Source organism: Anoplophora glabripennis, unplaced genomic scaffold, assembly GCF_000390285.2.
Source record: "Anoplophora glabripennis isolate ALB-LARVAE unplaced genomic scaffold, Agla_2.0 scaffold286, whole genome shotgun sequence".
Classification (NCBI taxonomy): domain Eukaryota; kingdom Metazoa; phylum Arthropoda; class Insecta; order Coleoptera; family Cerambycidae; genus Anoplophora; species Anoplophora glabripennis.
This window is the reverse complement of record NW_019416433.1, coordinates 49,815-71,480: the sequence shown is the minus strand read 5'-3', so window position 1 is coordinate 71,480 and position 21,666 is coordinate 49,815. Positions and strand designations below refer to the sequence as shown.

Below are 21,666 nucleotides of genomic sequence, written 5' to 3'. Positions count from 1 at the left end.
TATTAGAAATATTTCACAACCTGTACAATTCACAGAGGTATGTTGACCGTGTCAATTTACTTTTGGGTTTTTGAAAATAGAAGGAATCTATTATGGTGAAATGTAATCTTCGCTTAAATTCTAAGTCCTGGAATTTTACGGTACACTGAATTTAATTGAATGGGAAATTGAATAAAAGAGAACCATCCATAGCCTATGGTGGACCTCCATTGTCTTAAAGTTCTTCATTTAACTTTAGCCATATATAGGCTTTACAAAGCTTCCATTTACGTGTTTTTCTCTTTTGAATAGTAGATAGTATACCTTTGTTAACTTTTGATAAAAAAATATAGGCTGCAATCTCTTCTTGCCCCTGATAGAATGTACATGAGATAGCTTCTACGAGACCAGTGTTATTTAGGTTCTTCCTGAAGCTTCAGTCTCCAACTACAAGTCTTACTGTTATCTTTATTGACTATGGACTTCAATAGTTTCGCCGTGTATTCCTTTCTGACATGCCTCTGTTCATGACTTTCTTGCCTTAATTTTCAGGCCCTATATTTCATTAACTCCTAGATATGTGTATTAACAATTCAGCTAGTAATGCCACGAAGAAACTGAAGTTGGACCGACTCTAACTCACCAGCTTCTTCGTTTCTTCGATAATCCTCATGCTTTGGTATTGGTATCTCTTTGAACTCTGAGCCTTGCCAAAACATGTAAACAATCCCATACCAGCCAAAGTTGATATGGCATGAATTAATGGTCTTTAGTACTGCCTGATCGACGAAGTAATTAACATTTTGTTGTTCTTTTACATTTCTCCTTATTAAATAACCTATTGGACATTATTCAATAAACACCTGCCTGAAAGACTGTAGTGTGCGTTTCTAGAGTAAAGTGAGTTCTGTAGCTGTTTTTCGAGCCGTTCATATACCAGAATAGGCTTTAGTAGGAGGTCCTCTTTTCAGTGCCCCCCTTCCTGGTGTTATGTACTTACAATTTAAGTGATTTGATTTATACGTCTATTGCTCCTATCAGTCTTCATGAGCTCTTTTGATCCAATCGACGCGGATCATCTTTTTGTTGTCATCTTTCTACAAATTGTGATGCGTGCTGTTTATTATTTTTTCTATCCACACCTTCTGACCTTAACCTTCTCCTTCCAATTCATAATTCCCATCTTTCCTTGTGTCTTTCGTTACCTAATATTTGGCCTTCCTCTTGATCTACCTTCCATAAGTCTCCAATTTATAATTTTTCGTGATCTTTCTTTTGTGTGTATGTGTCCATACCATCTTAGTCTTTATTCTTTTATGTATCCCGTAGTGTTTTCTCTATCTATTACCTGATTCTAGTGTTATTAACTACTGGTTTGATTTTATTTCTATGTTCCTGTAATTTCTTCCATTTACCTCAGTCTCGCTCGCTAAACGCTTCCTTTATAATTTGCTATAAGAGCTAGGTATTCTATGACAGGACTCGAACCTTGTGTAATGATCCTTTTAAGCCTTGAATTCTTGGTAGTTGCTTCCAAATCAATGTTTAAGAGTGTTGTCAATCTCCATCTCTTGTGCTAATTGTCTCTTTAGAATTCTCCATTGCCATCTTTATCAGTGTGACGATCTTTGTCGGTATTTCCATATTATCTATTTCCATTGAAAGTTGATGTCTATTTTTAATGTCGAGGGCTTACTAAAAGTATATGTGCTACGTGTTGATAACATTTTTCGATTATGTGTGTTATTTTCCTTCTCGTTTTTTGAAAATTGTTATCTGTCCACCTATCGAATTTTTTCTTCAATCCATATGCTGATTTGTCGACTTTCCATTATCATTCGAATTTATTTTGACTTTACTTTTAAACGCTAAATCATTGCGATCTGCATCAGGACTTGACGAAGAGACCCAGACTTGAACTTGCAGTTCCTTAGCCACTCCGTATACGAAAACTAATGAAGCAGACATCGCACCTGACAATCCGCGACTGCACAATGTGGGAGTGACGGTCCATTACGACCAGCGACTTCCATATCCCGGATTTATGGCACCGACGTCGGCCGCGACAAGTCTCTAAACGCGGCATGAACACCACGCGAACACGGGACACGTCCTATTTTTATTGTCCGCCGGAGATTGACGAAACAAATGACTATCGTTAAACAATTGCCAGCCGCATAAATTACGAGCGCCCCGATTTTCGCCGCGGATCGTGTACCGTACCCACACACGTGATCTCCGCCATCCCACGGGATGGAGCTCGTCCCGGCTGGAAATAAATGTAGCAGTGTCCCGCCTTCTGCGTGTCCCGTAAGTGACAGATCGCTCCCGGCAGACTACAGCGATTGTTTACAGAGAAACGCCATTAGGGAAATTTCAATTAGGGCCATCGCCGATTTATTCCGCTCGACGATACTCCTCGCGTCCCGTTATATTTTAGTTTGATTTATCACCTTAGTTTCGGTTTCCGATTTATTGGGGTCCGCAAATACGGACAATGCCCGTCAACCGATTCCTGCGATAATTTTGTCATTTGCTCTAAATTATGCAATCACAGATAATTGAATGTTTCGTACAATGGCGGTTGACGTGCCCGCCCATGTGCATTATTTATGGCAAGGTTTTTAAATGGGATCCGTGCCGTTGGATTAAAATCTGATTTTTTCGTTGTGTTAATGGAAATTTGTTCCACAGAGACATTATGCGCGTGGCGATTTATTGTACATATCAATTTTAATTTGAAAATAGTATTTATTGCGCAACTAGCGAAACACGGCGACGCGACGGTTCATATTACATCTCGTATAAATCGTTACCGGACGTTTTTCATCGCGTTTGTACCATACATTACGATAAAAATAGAAAACGACAAATAAAAATGATTAAACACATACACTTTTTTTTAAATAAATTAGTAGAATACTCTCCAATGAGCTTTTAGTGATATCGAATTTATTACGATACTTGCCAACGATTCGAATTCTCATATTCGTTTAATAACCGTGAAATGTGAGTCATATACTATTTGTTTTTCGACCAGTGATAATAAAAAATACTTTATTTTCAAAATTTATTAAATTTATACTTAATGAAATTAAGAGTTATAACTAAGGAAATATTAGGAAAACCATAATCATAAACAAAATTTAGAAATATTAGTAGATCTAGGTTAAGGAAACAGAATTATTTTTGAGATTTATAATTTATATTCAAGATTCTACATTTATTAAAAGGCAACTGAGGCACTTCTGATTGTTATGTAACCATACTGATGGATATCATTGTAAATGTTGATGTTGATGGAATTTATTACACTGCTAATTTGGCTAAATTCAGTCAAATTCAAATTTGTTTAGAAACGTTGGCTTTATTTTAAATTGATTCATCAATGTACATTTCGGTCACTGCTGTGGATTTTAATTTACTGTGACGTTTTAGTGAGGTAATGTCAGAATATTTTTTTTGTACCATCGTACATAATTGATAAAAGAGAAATGGGGTTATATAATTTTTTGGACGTACCATATCTGTGAATATTCATGTTATTTTGACATGTTTTTATATGCAAAATCATTTGCACATCTAAATTCCAATTTGTGTAGCTTAATGGCTTGTACAAACTAAAATATAAAAATGCCCGAACAAACACAGTTTTCAATTTAAATTACATCGGAAATTGGGATATCTTGGAAAATAAGTATTACTATCTGGGACTTCTCCAATAAATTGCTAATTTCATTTGTGGATAGCGTTCTCGATGTTCTGAGCGTATAACGTCTTCTTCTCAATAAGGTGTGCAATATGGAATATTTGATATGTCCGCTTTATGTTTAATATTTAACACGGATATTAAAACTGAATAATGTGTCCATAAACATTTGTATTTCAGTTTTTTTGATAACTCGTCAAAATAAATATGTATTTTAGACGTTTTCTGAAACATCTTTTACCTTACTCTCGTTACCTTATTTTACCTTATTTTACCTTATTTTTGCCCCTTCAATCTATAAATTTTATAAAAAACATATTCTCTACTCTCCAAAATTCCTACTATAACAGTTTCTTATTTTCCAAAAATCCTTATTAGGATAATATGTTTCTGTTAATTTTTGATGTTTATTCTGTATCCGATGGATATATTTATTATCGTATGCTTTAAATGAGGGTTAGTTATTCATTTAAACCACAATATCAAAAGTGATTTATCTTTCTGTTGGAACTCAATTTATTTAATTATAAATTACTACGTTGATAATGATGAATCGAATCAAATAATTCATCCATTGTCCGGTATGAAAAATCAATTAATATCTAATGGGTTTATGACAATGTTAATTAGTTAATTTATTTATTTATTATCTTTCATTTTTATTTATATTTTGTGAGTGTGATAAAATGCATGCCTTCATAAATCGTCCTTTTTTTTTAATTCATGGAGTACCATAGTGTGCTGCAAAAATAATAGAATGACGAACATTCCATATATTTTATCATATTTATTAGTTGAATCAACACACACTCTAGTTCTACACATGCGTTGTTTATGTATGCGTAATCTATATTCAGAGAATTGAATATACTATATTTTAACCCCCACATTAACTTTTTTGTTTTTAGAGTTATAAGAAAATGTGAAATGCAAAAGTTGCACGATTTTTTATGAAGTTTTCGAAAATGAAAATAGGAAAACAAATGAAGTCCAAACAAAATGATCGCGGATGTTAACTTTGTTAATTTAAAATGGAACACCCTGTATATTTTTACATATTTGGATAGAACGTTTTCTGACGAGCATAGAGAGTTTATAGGGTTGATTGTGTCCATCTGTAACAATAAGCGAGATACTATTTAGATCTTGTATTTGTTAGACCTCTCAGGCTTTTCTGCCTTTTTCCAATTACGTAAGGATTTACAGATTTACCTAGTTGTAATATATTTTGACATATCGGACATTGATATGGTCCAAAATGAGTAAGTATAGGTATTTTAACTAAATCTCACAAATTAGGTCATTAGAGGCCTAATTAGTCATTGTTATTGTTTGACAGTTTATATTATTATTTAATTAAAATGGGTTACACAGAAGCAGAAAATTGAAATATAGGAATTCAAATGGAGGAAAGTTCTTCTCCATACATTTGTTTTTCTACTATTATTTTCGAAAATCGTGCAACATTTATATTTTACATTTTTTTATAATTCTTAAAACAAAAGAGTTAAAGGGGGGGGGTGAAAATATAATCACCCTGTACTTGTAAATTAAAGGACAAATAGTCGATATATTTGGACGAACAAGAATGTTTTCTGTTTTGAGTCGGTAATATGTATGTCAAGGGACTTGAATAATTTATTTAGCTTTTTTACAAATAGTCAGCTTCTATAGCATGTTTAGAAAAAGAATGAACCAGTATATAAGTCAGTTTTAAAATGGCCATAAGTGTACCAGTTTAGAATTAAAGATACGTGAAGCTGGACTATTTTTTATTGGAAAATTTATAATTTTTCAGAAAAAAAGATTTCTTCCCCAAAATGAGATCTATTCTGTCCCAAAATTTTTCATTTTTGAGATACATTTAATACTCAGATGAAGAAATATATTTTTGAAAAACTTGTTTCAATTTGATATTGCACTTATTCAGCATTTGGAACACCAATTACAAATTATGTCCAGATCATATAGCGATGGCGACAAAGGTAGTTTAAGGTCGTCTGAATAACATAACACTTGAGATGTTTAGATTTTCATTCGTAAGGTCAGAAAGAGAATTGATCTATGATTAGAACCTTGTGGAACTCCACTTAGAACTTCTCTTTCTTCAGAGAAATTGCTCATCATAAGAAGAAAATCTTTTAGTTTGTACAATAACCGCGTATGTGTCACTTCATCAAAGGCCCGGGAAAAAACCCATACGTTTAAAGGTTGCCCACTGTTTGCTCAGAACTGATGGACCTGGGAGAAAGTCATGTTGATACCAAAGTTTGATACCGTCGCCGTCGTTAAGCAAAAATGTGAAAAGTTTGTCTCAAAAAATTATCTCACTTTCACTCTCATTTTGCACTGTACAGAAGATAAACTAATTGGGTGATAATTAGTAGGTAGGTACTAGAGAGTTTATTGTCTTCTTTAAAAATTGTCACACTAGATGATTTCCAGTTAGATGGTAATTTAATCTCCAAGGATTTGATCATCATTACATAGAGTGAAGCATATACACTATTTGCAAGGTTTGACCAGAATAGTGGTTTGGAAGATTACAATTAACTGATTTGCTCCCCGTAAGTCGTAAGTCTTTTAGCATAATTTTTGTCGAATCGATAATTTTCCAGACAATTTGAATATTTACATATTTGTCATAGTGCTTTGTTAATCTGACACATTATATTATATATAATTTTCCAATGAGCCACTGGCATTTGTATTTAGATATACATTTTCAAATAAGGGTCTATGTAAGTACAATATTCCTAACAGTATTAAACCAACTCCACCACTTCTAGATTGTTTTTGTTTGAACATTCCTCGAACCAATTTACCTCAGCCAAATGGTGATTCCATGATTACATGGATCTTGAAGTAGTTGAATCCTGACACTTTAGTGTTGTGACGATCATAAGTAAGGAGTTGCAATGGATTCAATGCAAGTATCAGATTTCCCTAAAGATGGTGAATATCTGGGAAAACTGAAGAAATATACCTTTATTGCTTTGAGTATAATAGTAGCATAATTCTTCAAGCGTCTAAAAATTTGGAATAGATTTTCTTGTTTTTACTTTTTATAAAACTATACTTCAAAGGACTGGATTATCTAAACTGAACAATTAATTTTCAATATGAGGTCGTATCAGTGATACATCTGATTCATCCTTTGATTGGTTAAATTTATAATTCAGTTCGTACAATTCAATTTAGTTAAAATATTACGATCACTTTCACAGTCCGAACGATGAAACGAACCAAACGAAAGCCGTCTCATAAACGTCACGCATAACTTAAAAATAATCGCCTATTTCTCGAAGTTTACATTTGCATAATTGGCCATTTTTGAAAAACGGAATAAATGAACGCCCGATTAAGAAACGCTAATAACTTACTTAAGAGCCCGATCGGTGCCGCGGGGAGGAATTTAAATAAACTCTAAAGCGCCCCCAGGACTCGCATAGGTGCATAAAACTGTAAGGTGCGCGTTACTTTGGAAGATTAGTTCTAGCATTAAAATAACCGGCGGAGTTGCTTCGCGCTTTAAAAAGGAAACTATTTAAATAACTCGCCCACATGAGTAAAATTGGAAATGGGAATCTAAGTGGTTTTTTGTTTATTAAAATTATGTCGACCCCGTGGTTTGTTAATGGACACTCCAGTTATGAAGGCTAGATTAGTCACACTGAGTCATAACTGCATCCAGACTGGCTTGCTTGCCTTCAATATAAAGGAAACGTTAATCAAACAATAATTAATAATACTAACAGTTTAAAACCATACCATAATTCTTTTGTGTTACTTATTAAACATTAAAAAACCACAGATTCCTTTCCTGGGATATGTCAATATCGTTGTAAATTTATGAAGAAGCTTCAACCTTCAAGACCTCAAAAAAAATTAAATTGGTTAACTGAAACACTAAAGCAAAGCGAGTATTTCTTTATTAAATATATCACAATTCTCTAAATTCAGAAGAAAATCAAACATTTATTTCAAACATTATCATTATGGATAAGATTTCATTAGACTGAGCATGTTTTTAGAATCTACTTGACATGAAGTCAGGATTTTACGTAAAAATTGTTTCTTCTTAAAATACAATTGAAGAGACGAAGTCTAGCGTTACTGAGTACATTCCGAAATTGAAAACGATTCTGCGGCCGTAGCATTTTGTTTACATTCACCGTACATAGATAGCATATACGCCAATTCGTGGTAACCCTTGTAATTGTCTTTTATCACAATAAAACACTCGTTACTCGTAACATTACATTGGATTACTATCATTTCATTAGCGAGAGATATTTAAGTGCTCAAAGATGATAGTTAAGAAATAACTAACTTTAACGCGAGTGGTAGATATACTGTAGAAACAAAAAATAGCTAACAGATCATTAGTACTATAAGTAAATACCTGTTTTTTACATCATTCTGCACACACAAAAAAAATAAACTATTTATTTTTTAGATCTCAGAAAAAAAACAAAATAGTTCTGGAAAATTGAACTTTTATTAAAATCTAAGATATAAATGTTCTAACCACTATGTTTATAACATAAATAATATTCTATTATATAAAAAGTAATCTTCATATTCATAATAATAATAATAAACGTCTTTTATTATTTCGAATACAAGTAGGTACAATAAATAAATATTACAAAAACGGGCGAAGTTTATTTTTGATTGCGTACAATGCAGCAAAGATATTCTTCCACTTCATTCATTTTAATAAAAAAAATCATATCCGGTTTTCGAAGAAACTAATAAAGATTCTGAATACGCTCAGAATAACCAAGAGTAGATTGTTCTGTAACCAGAAATATACGTGGAATTTGAAGATCTCTCTCTGTATTTGCAAAATATTGTTTATTTTTATTTGCTTGAATTTTTAGTTTGCATTTATGTTGAAATTAATTTAAAAACACTTTAAGTGTTTACTTATAGAGAATTGTAATTTTCTTTCTTTTCGTTGATTATTCGTTGAAAATTACTTCTTTTTGTTATTTTAAACAAAATATCATATTTAGGTTTTAATAATGATGTGTGCTTGCACTCTACTAATTTAAAATTTGAGAGCTTCAAAATTCTGAATATATAATTTTGATAAAATATGTTACTTTCTTATTCATTTAATCCAATAAATTTTATCTGTAAAAATATAATATATTTTTCCAAATGATTTTAATTTGAGTTTCCTCAATTTTTCTATATTTCAAAGGTTGACTAAATCAAATAAATTTTGCCACTAAGCAATGTCAAAAATAGATATGTAAAATAGACATTTTGCCTCAATATCGAAACTTTTAACTGATGGTATTTCGGAAAACAATTAAGTACTCTACGGATTACATCAGTATTGATTTACACAAAAAATATCTCATAAACGGCTGATAAATTAATATGTAAAAAATAATCAATAATTAGATTTAAAAATGATATACTATTAATTGAAAAACACACACGTGGCATATTTAAATGATTAAATAATATAATATTCTATAGAACTTTGGGAAATCTCTAGTCCAAGTGGATCTTCCGTTAATTATTGGGCGGTGCGTATTGAAAAATCGATCTATCGCCCATTAAAAGTAAATCTCCACACCCTGTAGATATGATTATTTCCAAACAGACTGACGATTTTATAATTAGAATTATATTATCTGCATTAAGCTGTCGGATCAATCAAGTTGTACAAGAGAAAATGGTTATTTTTATTTATTGCACACTGCCACGTTTAATCAGTCGACTACGAAGAGTATACTAGTTGATGTTCTGCAGGCGGTAGCAGGGGTAAGGATGAATAAACTTTACGTAATCTGTCATTCATTCCAGCCAGTTACACGCTCAAGTGATGTTAACAAGAGAATTCAATTAAACCGTTTCGAGTATCATAGCTTCCAGACTATGAGCTGAAACACTTAACACAGGCCAGCAGAGTAAATAAGTTGCAAATAGTAGTAAATACTTCAGTGCAATCAGATGGGAAAAAATCCGCATGATAATGCACGCAAACAACAAGACCTGAGCTTACGAACGGCCGAGTCGGTAAGAGAACCACGCTGATTTATCGACGGAGATCTCCGAGTTACCGACCACGCGATTGCCAGGGGGCACAACATATAAACAAGTTTATACCAACCACTAACATATTCACAAACGTTCAAGTTGTTAGCTGGCTATCCGACCGCCGATCTCGTAAAATAAATTAAGGTAATTAAGAGAATCATGTCACTAGATTCTTCTTTAATGATATGTTGGACCAGATGAATCGTTCCTGTTAATTATTCAGGGGTTCAGCTACCGAATGATAATTAACTTAGTAGGCTCTGGAGCTCCGACTGCCGGCTGGCTAATCGCCGCGTTTTACACAACGAATAAACAAGACAGTTATTACACTTTTATTAACTGCGCGTAGCGAATGGGGTTAGTTATGTTGCTAACGCGACCAGTTTTTTGCCGCGCTTCGGATTTCCAGCGCCATCTGTTTTTTTCTGTAATTCATGCGTTGTTTCAATTTAGGAATATTGGTTTTCGCTCCAGCACCGGTAAAATTAAAAAGCCAGTCTCTATAGCAACACTAATTATGTATCATATTGAAATTTTCAGATCTCACTCCACTCTTTCAATTTTGAACCAGAATGTAGATATTCTAGACTACGATCTTGTGCATTCCAATAAATATAGATTGAAGTGTGTCTGACTTTCAATGGTTAGGACACAATAGATCAATGACATAGGTTCAGTAACACCTTGTATTCAATAGAAACCTAATCCTTCCGTTTATTTATTTTAAAAAAAATTTTAAAAGTGTTCTCCTGTGTAGGTATATTTTAATTTGAATATTTATGTAATGTTTTGTTTTACATGTATGTTTGTTAAATAAATTCCTTCCAATTTTGTAGCTATTTTTAATTCACAAATAGAGCACAACAAAAACTGCCATAGTTCTTTATGTGCATGTATTACTGCAATTTTTCCTTTTCATCTTCTCCTTAACAACAAGCAGTTTTGCTTCAGGTATTCTTTTCGTAACACGGAAATATAGTATGCACTCTTCAAGAGTCATATTTAAATTTATTTGCAATACAAAACATCAGTTTAACACCTCATACATAACTATGACGTTCTCGTGTTTCGTTATGTGGAACAGTTTTAATACAATTCCTCTGCCACTGTCTTCTTGTACGTTGGAGATGCATCAGGAGATACGGATGTCAATTTGCATAGACATTTCTATGCAAGTCGTACCACTAGGCACTCGCGTTAGCTCTGCTTTATGTGCATAAACTTTGTTTCGTTGTCGATGCAATTTGATAAACTGAATTTAGAGCAGGTGGATGATGGATGCGTTGCCAAATTGCATAAAAGTTTCCGGCAGACACTCGCTTAGAGTAAAGTTGCGTCCTCTTACGTAATCGAATTGAATTTTTTGTACTTTTGTTAGAAGAGAGACATATTTGGATATAATACCTAAAATATACTTCAATAAATACTTTTTTAGAGTTAATCAAGTTTGATTGCAATTTTGTAACATACCTTTTCAGCAAAATTAAAATGTTCGTTGTTTGTCTACGAATAGCTGCAAAGATTTTACCACACTTTTATTGATAAACGTTACGTGCTTACAACAACTCTTCAACTATTTTTTTAGTGATTACTTTTATTAATAGTTTTATGAGTGTATTGATATGGATGAACACTCAATTCTTCTCCATAGCGACCAACCATGGTTGTACTGTGGACCTCCAGGAGAGAGTTCCTCATGTTTAGCTCAACTTAGTATTTTTGATTGAGCACTCGCAAAATTCATGTGGTAGTCTCCCTCTTTTCTTGGTGGGACCTATGACTGTTTTCTATACCAGACCAGCATATGCTTTCTGAGTCTGCAATGTCATGTTAGTAGCCTTAGAGTGATATTTATTGGTCTGCAGCTTAGGGTCAATAGGTCTACTGTAACTCTTTCAATTATTCAATTATTGTCGTTTCTGTGTTACCCTTCAAATATAAATTTCAGGAAATTTTCCCATAACAATAATTTCTAAGTCATCTTCATAACTAAAGTACTTTGTGTAAGTCCACTATGCTAACTCCTAGAGATCTGAGTAATGATATAGTTGTAACAGCTCCTTCTATATAAAGAAATAGCTGTTGCAGTACTGCAATCTCTTTGACTTCCATTAACTCAGCCAATGCTGAGTCAGTTGGCTTACCCTGTTACAATGTATCTATCAACCAGCTTTGTCAGGTTCTTGATACAAATGATTAATCAGCCTATAAAATCTTGGTTGTGGTCAGTTATTTATTTTCTCCCACCTTAGTTGAATAGATAACTTCTTTTTTTGCTTCACCTTCGACATATATCTTCAGGAAATGCACGCTTTCAAAATCTGGGACAGATAAGATTTTGCTTCTCATTTGTAGAATGGTAGAGTATACAAGGTATTCAGTTACTAATGGACTAAATGTTATCAGTATGAATTTCATAGGGGGTAGTTTAAGTATTGTTCCACTGTGTAAAGCAGAAATAGTTCAAATTTTCATTGATTTTTCAGTACAGATATACTTGATGCATCGAGGACAATCCAGTCGAGAATTGTTCGCTGGACTGGTTGAAAGATTGTACAGATAAAGGTACATTTTAGAAAAATATATATTAAGATTTGTCGCTCGAATTATTTGGCAAGAAGTAGAGGAATACTAAATTTTGTTGCAAATTACCCAACAAACAATATTTAGTAGAATTCTCTCTATTAGTTTTAATATAGCGCTGTCCTTGTTTCAGGAAAAATAGCCCTGCCGAACGGGCATTTTTCATCCCCGAAAACAATTATTTAAAACAATTTTTCAGCGTGACACTACGACATGGGAAAAACACACAACCGATAAAAACCGTCATATTTCTGGTCATTTGTTAACTTTCCCGTTAGTTCCATCCTGGTTTGGCATAAAAACGGCGACTGAATTCGCGCAAAAATTATTTCTTTCTGTTGACTTAAAAACGGATACTGTCCATTCGTTATTCAGTGGCAAGTAAAAAGGGGTCTGTGCTGCGAAGTTTTGGGAACCGTACAAATGACGTCTGTTGTTTTTATCACGTAATCATTTGTTTTAATAAGAGTTCTTTGTTTCCTATTTCCGTAAAATTTTATTATTAATTATAGGAAAACAAATATTTTGTGAATACTCAGAGTTCTAATACGTGGTTAGATATTTAATTCGAAGTTAAAGACATTATTTATTATGACTTTAGTACAGAAACTACTTGATCTGGTTTTAGTTAATCTTCTATTTTAATATTAGATATAGGTATACGGGAGTTTCAGAAATTAGTGCGTTCTTTTTAAAGGGTGATAGTGGTTACGAAAATAAGCAACTTACATTTATTAAGTAACTGATGGTTTAAATTGAAAAAAAATCACATGAAGGTCTAAACAAATTTAAAGCCATCCCTGGTGCAGCAGCAAGCTGTTCCTTTCATCTTGCAACATGCACCACATTCATTTTGCTTGTAAAATCTGGATCTTGTGCTATTTGATGTAGAAACCACTGGCAAAATTCCACACGGGACTAAAAATCATTATTATTTAATACATGAAACCTTTGTACATGATAGGGGTGTAATACTTAATTGTTCCCGTAGTACACGTCACACTGTACTGTTAGTTTTATACGCCGCGCCGACTAAAAAATACTGTAACACACAACGCACGTGCACAAGATGCACAGAGTCGGTTTACATTTATGGTTAATTTTCTTAATTAATTTTTCCGAAAACAGAAGCATTCAGACCATCCCTTGCTTAATAAAAGTTGCTCATTTTCGTGCCCCCCCCTCCTAATTTTCCAAGGAACACACTTATTTTAGAAACCCCAGCTATGGAATAGAATATGTTCTCCATTTGCATCCAAGTAAATAAACTTAACATATAACCATGTTATGGACAATGCAATGATTTGAACACCATAGATATTACGTATAGAATAAACCTTATTTTTGTTACACCTTATATATTACGCCGTATCAGCGTAATAATTTAATCTATTTTCTTTGAGCAGCGCAGGTAAATAAATAAGAGTAATTGTTGATGTCGTTACATTCAAATAAATGTAGATTAGATCTTGCAATTAGTATATTATTTACTATATTCATACACATGTAACAGCTATATTGAGAAAATATTACCTGTTATAGTTACCGATTCGATAATTCTTAGTTTATTTTTTTTTTGATAGAATGGAACTAATTAAGACAAATCAGTTAAAATTGACTGAAATAAGATATCCACCTTTACACGTTTTAAATATATCTTAAGACTGGTTTATTGAAACAGCTTCAAGTGTCCCAGTTAAGTATAAAACGTTTATTACTTGCTATGCATTGTCTGTTGTAACATTTCTCGTTGTCTTTTCAATCTCAATTTGCCACATAATTAATTTATTTATTGTAAAAAAAATTATAGTCTTGAATATTGGGATCATTTGTCAAACTTACATGATTAACATTTTAGAATCGTAAGTATGTGCTAATGCAAGTGTGGAATATCTTGCTACGTAACAATCTTATTTAGATTTAGGTACTGTATTTACTATTTTTAACTTGTTAAGGAGTAAAACTTAAGAAAACTGACCTAAATACATTCAAGTAATAAAACCACTAGTGACATATAGAGATATTTCATTGTCATCCAACTAGTTCTAAACTTAGTTCTGTCCATCTACTTTCACTCACCTTAAGGTCTACCATTAACGAATTCTTCTTCGCTGATTGTTTGAGGGAATATTACCGTTAAAATTACGGATGTTCTAGACGACAGATTTCAGCTGCACCTTGTAAAATCACTGTGGTTTGATCAAATAAATGATTACGCTTCCTAAGTCAATGCCATGACTTCAAGAAGTTATTACTTAGACCAAAGTGTCCTAATGAATTAAGGGTGATTTTTTTGTAACTTTTTTGTATAAAATGATCAAGCTTAAACTATAACATTGACTTATAATTTCTGTTGTAGAACGTTCACACCGGTTTTGCTAGCCGGAAACCACGTAAAACTCATTTGACTCTTAGAGGCGAGACCGCAACCTCCTTTGTCATCTCGACAATTAATTTCCTTCAGTTTTATGCCCTCCTTTATTATTCGCTTGCCACTAAACAACTTATTCGACGACTAAACTAATAATGCGTATTAAATTTATGTCGCGTAATCCTCTTTAACGGGACAGCAACTTACAACTTCTTTAAAGACGTAATAATAATTCATTCTGAGCCTTTTATGCCACCAGATTCGAGAATTTAAAAATAACCGCGCTGCTTTTAGGCAAAAAGTTTCTAGATTAATATTCCTTCACACGGCCATGTGGCGTGGTAATAAATTTTGAAAAAATTATAAATAACACTAAACAGTTGTTGAGTGTCTTGGTGCTAAATCCTTTGATACGGTGTTTTGAAAACACGCGACGTCAGATTATTATTATTTTTTTAATATATACACTATCTGAAGCATCAGGCTATAAAGTGCGTTCCAGAAATGAGTGCAAAAATTTAGTGGAACGATAGAACATTAAAAAATATAGGGATTGTATCTCTTCAACGATGGGCCTATCTTCTTTTGTTTTTTAAGGCGTCATCAAACTATAGCATTGAACAAATTAATTATTTACCACTGTTTGTTGTTGTTAGTTAAAAACTATTTTATGCAATTCTAAAAGAAATTAAATTTTCGTCGCTTGTAAAATTATTCGTTTTACAAAAATATGATATTCTTTTGTTTGAAACACAGTTTTAATGCAATATACTTACTGTTTTTATTTATTTGAATTTTTCTGACATACTGAAAAAGAGTATTTGAACTAAACAACCTCTGGCTCTAAAAGGACCTGTGAAGGAGTTGATTCTGTGAACTTAATTTTGCCTAACCAGAAATATTTCACATTTGGGGAAGGGAATAATTCTTGGCTACAAAGTAATCACTACAATACATGACAAAAATTATCTGTTTTTCTTTCTCAAAACTCAGATTGATTTAAAGTCAAATGTTACAATTTTATTTAACAGAAAATGTTGTCTGCCTTCTTAAAGTGAGATATTTCTGGTTAGACAAAACTATATTTGTAAAAAATGTTTCTTTTCAGTAAAAGGAAGTGTCACCAATAAATAATTAGATGCAACATACGCATCATAAACCCAAAAAAAACCTTGGCCATACTTTTTTGGGAATTCTACGTTGGCATTTAGTAATTTCTTTTGTAACGATTTATAAACGACTAGAATTCCATCACCTGTGCCCATCAAAACGCCTATGACTATCTGGATACGTTTTAACGAGCGCATGACGGAATCATAAATTCAAGTTGTTATTGCGCAACCGGGACAGGTAAAAGATCAGTGACAGGCGTTTATTATTGACATTTAAAGGAGATTTGTTTGACTGGAAGACCGTGAACGAAATTACTATCGCCGGTCCCATCTGAAAACAACGTCAAAATTTCTGTAGAACCCATTCGCTGATTAGAACATACATCATTCTGTCATGTTGATACAAAACCTATCACAAATGCCTTTTCTATTCTTCCTTGCTTTTTTGTAACCACTAGCCGTTGCCGAATAAGTTTGATAGATAGCTTCTACGATTTATTAGTTACATTCTTTCCTGTAAAAAAGAATACTGTGCTAACAGATGATTATTGATTAAGTTTGTTACTGGAGAGCTTCCCGTTAATTATTTACAAAAAAAATATAGAAAATGTTACCGCACATTCCATATTTAGCAGTCATTTGCAATGCAATCTTTCCTCTTTAAAATTCTGTAAACATTTTTCATTTCTTGTCATACATATTTCGTTTTCTTTCTGTTATCTCTGGATAATGCTTAAGGTTAAAAGGAATATTATCATGGGAAAAAAGAATGCAGAACTATATTTCAATGTTCAGTTCTAAAACAGACTGTTTGTCTGTAGAAACATTATTTCTGCTAATAAACATTTCCTCTGCAAATATCTCTAAGTTCAGTGACAACGTCAATCAAATCATTATGATGTAGAACACTATAAACATAATTGTCCATGATTGTTATAGCCTTGTACAGCAAAATAAAAACGCGTAATTTCTCACACATATCTTAATGCGAAAGAATAACTATTGCTCTTTTCATTGATTTATTTAATGCTTCTGAGAAAAGAGAATTCTTTATGTCGATCAATAGTCAATAACAAATATAACTGTTGCTGAATGGATACAATTAACAGTTGTATTTAGCCTTTAGAAAACACATTTGAAATTTATAGAATCTGGAAATTTATCTTGTCTGGATTCCTGTTAAGTATTTATTTAAAGGGCTACTCATTAATTATAATTTTCAAATATTCATTATCATTGAGATTAAAAAATATTGATTAGATTGCTATTATGAGCACCTTTTTAAATTAAAAGTGGTGATACCTAATTGGTATACAAGGGTAATAAGATTCTGCAAGGTAGAATAGTGAAAAATAAAAATCACTCAATTTTACTCAATATTGTGTCAATTTCTGTCCACACCAGATTGAGTGAAATTTTCACTTAGTCTGAATACAACTAAAATTTTATGAGTGAAAATATTGCAGACTGGAACGAACAGAAGTGAGTGAATTTTACTTAAATCCGAGTTACTGCTAACTATTAAGTGACTTTTGACTCTATTCTGAGTAAGTAAAACCAATTAAAAGTTGACTTTTTCTCTAATATGATTTAAATTTAACTATTATTGAATAATTTTGTACTATGAAAATTTCTAAGGCGGGCGGCACCCCTCATTAATATATGGTGTGGTTCTGCACCACATTATATACTCTTTAAATTTTAATTTAAATATTATTGCACTAAAGTCATAAACTACTAAGCTGCTATAGTGCTTTCTACACAGGTCTGTTTTAGAGACAATATTTTAGGTATCGATTAATGGAATTGGTGAACTGATCGGTTGAATAGATTGATATAACCTATATTGTACGTACCATCAAAATATTAATCGAGGCTCATTATATTATTGTTTTTAATTATAGTAATCAAACTACTGCATTTAAACACATTTTTCACCAAAATAATCGGATTAACGGACACTTGTCCAGCACTACACGCCATACCCCACGCTACGAGATGGGGTCGAGGGGAATAGACAAAGACAACGTACGACAACCATAGAATGGGGTGGAGTAAGGACATTTACTCCGATTTAGCTACAAATGCACGAAATACGAGTTTGTCTGCAGAATTTATTTAATGGGTACCTATATTTGAGTGAAAGTACTCAGTTTTAGTTCAAATATTATCACAAATGAAGAAAATTATCAAAATGCTCAATATTGACTGAAAATGTATTCATAAAATTTCATTCAATGGATTCACACCGTACCATTATTGACTCACTCACACCGATTTTTTTTACAGTGACAATGTAAGGAAAGTATTTAATTTGAAGAAAAAGAATTTATTAGAGCCAATTAATTACCGTCAAAAGGGGCTACTTTGACATCATTTTAAGACATTTTTGAATATCACGCCGTTATTTATTAACCAAATGTTGTTAAATTAACCGGATTATAACAAATCTGTCCCGCTAAATCGATTGCTGCATTTCAAAAACAGTCGTCAAAAGAATAAAAAATTAAAATGGATGTGGTACAGTTACCCCGTGGTTGGGGCTACTTTGACATGCCTGTTAATTTTCGCCAAATATGTTTATTTAAGGCACATAAATAGGTCATTACAAAAATAAAATGTTCTTATTGTGTTAATCTTTGAATGAAACAAGGAACTCAAGGAAACATTTTCACCTACGTCGAACATAAAAAAACAAAATTAAAACGTTTGTACGTCAAATACGGTAACAAAAAAATCCTTGCATGTAGGAACAAAAGATAAAAAACTAAGAAAAAAATTCTTTCTTAACGTACGTTTAACATTCAAACTTTTTTACTTTTCGATCTTTTTGGATCTCAGCTTCAGGGTTAAAGGTTTCATCATCGTCGCTGTTATCGGAAAATAGATTATGCTGATCATCGTCTGAGTCTTCGCAAATTGGACACACATAAAATGGATCGTTGCCTTCTGAATTACAAATTCCGCAAATCCACTTTTTGCATTGCACACATTCAATCCAGTGCTTTTGTTATGTTAATAGGACGCGACTTAAGTTTCTTGGCTTTGTTTGTAACCACTTTTGATGGTATTCCCGATGGCCCTGGAGTGCTCTCAGAGAAACAAGACAATTCTTCGTCGTTGCGTGGGATTGATATTCAGTTTGAGATGCTGCTGCATTATCGATTTTCTCACTAGGGATTGATTTGTCTTTAACAGTAATCTGCTTTCCAGCTACAAACTTCTTTCCCCTTTTTCTTTTTTCTTTTGGTCTTAACTTGTTCCCCTCATTTTTTTGAAAAATTCCACCAACGTTGAATCGAGCACTCGGGCAGTTTCTTGCACATTTTCAGGCAATCCTCCAGGAATCTTTCTTAACACTTCGTTAATATTCATTGGGTATAATCCCGTCGTTCTGAATCCAGGTATTAAATTTGCATTTACAGTGTCTGAAATTTTGTTCCACAGAGTTGAAAGTAAGGAGGGGAAGTGTTCTTTGGGTAAAGTTCCAAAATATCTGCTCTCCTTTCGCCATGTTTCTAATATTTCGCGCCACTTCCTTTTAAGAGGTGCAAATACAGCCACATCTAGTGGCTGCATTAGATGTGTGGCGTTGGCTGGAAAGGGCCACATGTATATATTATTTTCTAGGATTGCTTTAATAACCCATGGTGAGAAATGGCTAGCAAGGTTATCGCCAACTACAACTGCTCGTCTTTCTGGTTCTTTGGTTACTGTTATGTGGGGTAAGAGGCATTTAAAGAACCAGTCCTCAAAAAGATTCACATCAAACCATCCGGAAGGGCTGTTCCCATAAACAGTGCCAGGGGGTCATCCAGAACATATTCATTCATATATATTGGCACTTTTGTACACAACCATAGGTGCAAGGAAATCTCCAGCTGCGTTACCACAGACCAAGACCATTATGTTCACACAGGACCGAAAATATTTTTGTACCCGTTCTACCCTACGAAAGTTTCTGGAAAAGATGACTTTCTTCGCACCCGGATTGTCGGCGATGTTCGTTTCATCATAATTGTACAAGTTTTTATTGTCAACGTCACCTAACGCTTCTTTTACGTTGTCAAAAAAATGAATACATAATTCATTTTTCAGTTCTTCCTACGGAAGACAGCGATTTTTTAATAGTTGTAGCGATTCGTGTGGAAAGATTGTTTTTTTAAATAAAGTTTTCAATAAAATCAGAACCAGGATAATTGTCTTTGAATATACGCACTGTTTTGCCGTGTTTATCTAAGAATGTCTTGATTACCGCACGAATATCACACTTTGTGAACGGAAACCCCCATTTTGCCACTTGACATAAAGTGTCACGAATCATTTGTTGTTCATCGGTATTAGTCCAACCAAATTACACTTGGAGAAAAAAAAATTGTTTCCTGGACTTTTGTAAGTGGAAATGGTAAAAGGCCCTATAATAAACCTAAAAAAAATAAATGCGTGAGCAGGGGTGGCGGAGGGTTAATTTGGGGGGTTGAAAAGTTATGAAAAACTGTATCATTGGGATTTCTGTCGAAAATTGACGTCAAACAAAAAAGTATGCAATACAAAACTTGTAGATCATGCAAAAATCTACAAAATCTCAAAATTTCCGAAAAAAAAGGTTTTTCTGATTTTTCGTTTTTATTTCTCATTTCCTCAAAAATAATTTAATTTTGACGAAACATGGTGAAAGTATACCTTTCTCTGTCTTAAATAACCTCATTTTTTTTAGATAAAAAAATCAAGAAGTTTCTGAGAAATTCATTCTTTTCGGCCTGAAACACTTTTTTTCACAGAAAAATTCTACTTAAAAAAATCATCGTACAGAGTTCTGCCTGTAATCATTTTTTTCGTTTTGACATATACTTTTGGTGAAATAAAAAAATCTGTAATAACATTTCAAAAACATGCTCAAAAATGCAAAAAAATAAAAATTGACTTGCAACAATGAATTTTTCAGTTATTGATAATTTGTTTAAATTAAAAAACATTCAAAAACTGATTCAATTCCACGGAATAAAATAAAGAAAAAACTGTGTCTCATTGTTTGACCCAAAACTTTATTTTTGTACAGTATTGCTATAAACATCTAAGTCGAATTACAAATGCACAAATGATAAATTATCCCAGGATGATTTGAGATTTCAGCAATATAAAGTATTAACTGCAAAGTCTACTGTTGACGCGAATTCCGAAAACCCGAAATTTTGCAAAATCGTTTATTTTTTTCTGGCTTTACTTGAAAACGAATTTTAAATGAATTGCATATTTACATTGCCACTTTTTTCGCTCTATCCAATGGCGTCCACATTTTTGCAATCCCACGTTTCGTCTTCGACGGGCCATCATCAGATTAATTTTTTAAATATATCGCTGCTATTTTTATGACAAAATCTAGTCATTTTTAATTCTGTATTAGATGATATTACTATTGTAATCGCTTATAAAGGTTTTTAGCTATCATTAAAAAATTTTCCTGTGTACGGCTCTGAACGCTTTCAAAATACCTGTATCTTTTGGAGAGAGAGAGAGAGAGGGGGGGAGAGGGGAGAGAGGAGAGAATAAAAGTCAATACAGCACAAAATATCCAACAATTTTTTTAATTCATAATTTAAAAAGTTGTACCTAATAAAAAAATAATACCAATTTATGAAATATTCTATTATTTCTAATTAGTATTGCTAACAGTAAAAAATTGTTGGATATAAATAGCAGCGACGTATTTAAAAAAATTAATCCGATGATGGTCCCTCAAAGACGAAACGTCGGATTGCAAAAATGTTGACGCCATTGGATAGAGTGAAAAAAGTGGCAATGTAAATATGCAATTTATTTAAAATTCGTTTTCAAATAAAGCCAGAAAAAAA

At 32.8% G+C, this 21,666-nt stretch overlaps 1 protein-coding gene across 1 annotated transcript in view; it reads left to right on the top strand.

Moving 5' to 3' along the window:
• Positions 1–21,666, top strand: part of LOC108908878 (netrin receptor unc-5) — a gene marked incomplete at its 3' end in the record, with an annotated part of 69,649 nt that overhangs the window by 17,656 nt on the left and 30,327 nt on the right. The gene's annotated exons all lie outside the window — the stretch shown is intronic.